This window comes from Meleagris gallopavo, chromosome 19 (assembly GCF_000146605.3).
Source record: "Meleagris gallopavo isolate NT-WF06-2002-E0010 breed Aviagen turkey brand Nicholas breeding stock chromosome 19, Turkey_5.1, whole genome shotgun sequence".
Lineage (NCBI taxonomy): Eukaryota > Metazoa > Chordata > Aves > Galliformes > Phasianidae > Meleagris > Meleagris gallopavo.
In genome coordinates, this window is record NC_015029.2 from 8,349,945 (window position 1) to 8,354,430 (window position 4,486).

Sequence of the window (4,486 nt, forward strand, 5' to 3'; positions counted from 1 at the left end):
GTGGAAAATGAGGTTATCCCTTCCAGTGTTTGCTCTATCCAGAAGATTTCGAATGGAAGGGGGTGGGAAGGAACCTGATAACTAGATAGATACAGTGTGATGTCTGCCTGCTGCTCTTTGGCCATAAATCAAAGTAGGGCACGCCTGTATAAAACACACTCATGAAGCATTTTATTCTGTATCAGATAGCAAAAGTGGGCTTTAAAGATAATATTGATGTAAATAGATTTACAGAGACAGCTTTCTCATCTCTCATATGTTTATTGCTCATTTTGGGGAGCTCTGATACCCGTTTTAAAATGAGGCAATGTATTTAAGAAACCAGAGCACTGGCGTAGGGACGAAGCATTCCTGAGAAGTAATCCTGGCTTTGTTGCTTATCTGCCATGCAGTCGGTGCAGCAGAATCACTTGGACACGTGTGCCTTGAAAGCTGTGCTCCCCGTGCCCCCCCAGGAAGGAGCTGCTGGGGCTGTGCTTCCTACTGCCCTCGGGCTGCAAGTGTCACAGACCTGCAGGTGTTTTTCCTTGGATGCCCTCTGTAAAAGGTCTGAGTGACAGAAACCGTCAATCTTTGCAGAGTTTGGCTGTTTCTCATGCCTGAATGGGATCACCAAGCATCCCAGTATACAGTCCTACCACGTGCTATAAATTCTTTATTTTATCTGTACTGAAATGGCTACTTATACTTTAAAACCAGAATGGATGTAATGATTCATGGCCGATACCGAGTGTTTAAGTCATTACTGAGCTACTAAAAGTATTGTAAAAGTTTGAATTTATGGGAGTGTGAATAATTTTGTGTCAGCTGGGGGTTATTCCTTGTAGTCTAAAAGGCACTCATTCTCCCTGTGTCTGAGCTTTCAGAAATATTTACCAGATTGGAATCTGTTGCTTTCCATTGTAAAATAAATCTCCTGTGCATGCAGTGCATGGGAGAGGTAAATGTGAAACTTACTGCATTTAATGAAAGTCGAATACTTAAAACTCCCTATATTGTAAGCAAGTGAAGTCTCTGAGCTCATTGGAAATGTTCCCAATGTTTAATAGCAGTTCAGCTGTGTATGTACCTCCCGGACTTGGGGGTTCTGTTTGCAGCCACTTCAGCTCTCACAAGGCTAACCCAGAGAGGATGAGTCTTTAAAAAAATGCATAGAAAATTGCTGTGGGATATCTCAGGAGTCCAGAAGTTATCTTTTACCTGCAGCTTCCCACCTGGTGCTGGGTATCTGCTGGAAATCCAAGTGCTTCCTTGGCAATGCGTTGGATGCCAGGCCTGTGGTGGCTGTGCTTTTTGAGAAGCTGTGTCCAGAAGAATCACGGGCATGCCCACCATTCTGCAGATGAGAATGGCCATTTCTAAACTGCAGGCAGGGTGATGGCTCAGCTCGTACCGCCTCACACGTAAGGTTCCACAAATGCGTGCAGCCTGCAGCCGTTCGTTCAGAGATCCTGCCTGCATCAACACGAGTGTGCACTAGAAAGAAGCCATTTCAGTATTGGTTTGGCAATTACCAGAATGCAGCTTGGTGTGTATGTGACAGCCGGCCATTCTGAGTGGCTCTCAGAGTCAAGATTTACATGCAGTAAATCAAATTAAGTATTTCAGCTTTGAGTTTTTAAGAACAAAAAAATTCAAAGCCTAAGCTGAGATAGTGGGCTTGTGTTAGTTTTGACAGTTTGAGGAGTGAAACTGCATCCCTGCTCACAGGACTCAGGGCTCAGGGCTTCTCCAGGCGATGTGATGAAGGGAAGCAGCTCTGGCACAGCAGCACCTGGTGTCACTTCTGTTCCCCATGGGATGCTGGCAGTGCTCAGCACCTCACAGGATGTTTCTGCCTCTGTCAGGGTTGTTCCTACTAAAGAACAGGCAAAGGAGTATTGCATACGAGCAGTCTCTCCTCTCGGATGGCTGACTGCATTGTACCAGTTAAATAAGGAAGCTGTTTTATCCCGTTGAATTTCTCCCCCAGGTGACATCTTTGCTCGGCTTCACCTAGGCAGTCTGTTTCTTGTTGCTCTTCTCTTTGGGTAAATAACTGTTTTTGTTCTTCAAGGTTCCTTGCATTCTGCTTGTATCTCTGTTTCTGCATCATTCATCCCTGATTGCTCAATTACCCTTCTCCCACCTTCCTAAGGAATATTTATGTGTCTGGGTTGGATATGAAATGTTGACAGCATGATAATTATGGAAATGTGAACAAATAATCCAGAGTAGCGTGGTTTTGTTTTAATGGGAGAACAAAAGAATCCAAACTGAAGAATTGGGTGATCCCTGAATAACAATGGCTGTTGAATTGCAGCTGTGTGCAAGATCCTTTTTGGCAGTTGCATTCCTGCACTCAGATTGTTACTGCACTGCTGTTCCTTGTGGGCACTGCAGGTGTCATTAGTGCTGGTGCAGACATTCCCAGTTTCTGGTTGCATTACCAGAGGGCTTTGGCTTGCTGAACGTTTTGATAGTTCTCTCCTCAAGGACCAGGGGCGTGCGCTGGCTGGGGGTGACCGTTTCAGTCTTTGCCTGATAGAAAAGAGCAGCAAAGAACAGAGTGAAATTCTGCAAAGAAACTTCCAGCTGAATGTCAGGAGAAAAGATCTGAGGGAAGAGGTGTGGGCTGGGAGCTGCCAGGCTGCAGCGTTCTCTCTGCAGGGCAGTGGGGAAGAACTGTGACCAGGATATTTTCAACAAGAAAGGTAAAATCTATACAAGAATAGAACATTAGCAGCAATCCTTTGTTGACCAGAGATGGAAAAAAGATGAGATGTTATGTGTTGAAGTTACTGCTTCTTCTATCTGTGATGTGCTGATACTTGCATGTATTAGATTTGCCACACTTTTAATTAACCCTCAGTGCCTCTCATTTGACATAATTTCAGTTTGTATGACCTGGACAAACCCATGCTGTCCCTTTGGTAACCTCTGGGACTTCAACACATCTCCATCTGATTTCTCAAATGGACAGAACTGAGTATTTCCAATGACACTGCAAATGTGATTAATCTTTTGCCATAGAAGGGCAGTGTTGCTAAGCAGCACTTACCAACACGGGTTGTTTCTCACATTCCCGGGCTGCTTTCTGGCCTGGCTCACTGACATGCCCTCATGAGTGTTATGTACTGTATCTCTGTGTTTATGCTCAAACTCTGGATGCCCAAGGACATCTGCCCACAGCACGTGAAGCGATGCGATTTGAGCTTTTATTGCAGTTGCTGGGCACACAGTATTCTTGCAGCTGGTTTTTTTTCGTTATTTTCCTTTTTATATATCCAAGATGCTTGTGTCTCCAAGGGGCTTTCCTATCCCTGTGGAATAATTCTTGAAAGTACCATCAGTCAGAGCAAGCCAGTGGCTCATGGATGGATCTTGCTTAGTGTCGGACAGGAGGTTGCTGGCAGCTGGGTGTTTCCATAGGGGCTGACAGGATGGCTGGGACGGGCCCTGAGGTTTCTGAAATAAAACAGGGAAAGTACATTGAGGGGCTTCTCACCCACTTGAACAAAGATGTGCCTTTAGCCCCCTCTGAGCCCAGAGGGTGAGACACGTTAATCTATATGTGAGTTTCGGGGCCAAGAGATAATAAACCAATTTGGTTTTCCTTTATAAGTTTCCTTGCCCTTTCCTTGAGGTTGCATATTAGGCAAGCTTTATCAACTGAAACAGGCTGTTCTTTGTCATGTAACCGGAGTGTGAGTGCATCGATTGATAAACCTGCAACAACTTACCTTCTTAAGGTTAATTCAAGGATTCTAACGGGTCTGCTGTTGTCCTACTTCAAATGACGCTGTGGCTGAGCAGCTCCTGCTTGCCATGTGCCCGAGTGCAAAGAGACCCTATGGCAGCCCTGTGTGTGCCACCTCCTGAATGGAGCCCTTCGTGGCATCTGACAGAAGGAGAATTGGGTGATAGGAAAATAACTGCTAACTTGCAAGTTCAAATCAAAAGACAGGACAGAAATAAATTATAGATGAAGCGTTTGAAAGGATACGTACACTTACAGGCACATGCCTCTGAACAAATACAAAATATTTGATCCGTAAAGGTCAGTGCTGTACATGAAATTCCCTCCCTTCTTGTATCAATGCCAGGAGACCACTCAGTGGATTACTTCAGTTCTCGGGCTTCCAGGAAACACATTTGATGCCTGAACTCCCCCTCAGCTTTTTATGGCCCTTGTAGCAGTTTAATGCAGTCATGCTCTACAAAGAGAACAGTGGAGATGTGCACTTAAGTGTCTTTACCTGGTAATGAACAATATCAAATGCCATCTGAAAAAACCTTCCTTTTATCTTGAAAGCTGAGCCTAACATGGGGTAGCTGTAGAAACAGGTAAACTCACTTTTGTTGTACATTTATGGCCATAATAAGACATTAGCATTGGCAAGGTTCTACTTGGATCACAAATGCAAGTATAAATTATCCATCCATGGAGCCTCAGTAAAAGGGTAATTCCGTGGGCTGTGATGGATGCTGAGCAAGACCAGCAAAA

The 4,486-nt window shown here is 44.6% G+C and overlaps 1 long non-coding RNA gene across 1 annotated transcript; it reads right to left on the reverse strand.

The window, feature by feature from the left end:
• Window positions 1-1,626: 1,626 nt before the first annotated feature.
• On the reverse strand, window positions 1,627-4,210 carry LOC104913697. Its single transcript, XR_004161678.1, has 3 exons — window positions 3,723-4,210; window positions 3,041-3,447; window positions 1,627-2,520 (listed from the first exon to the last, which is right to left on the reverse strand). It is a non-coding gene; the product is annotated as an uncharacterized LOC104913697 (long non-coding RNA).
• Window positions 4,211-4,486: the final 276 nt, after the last annotated feature.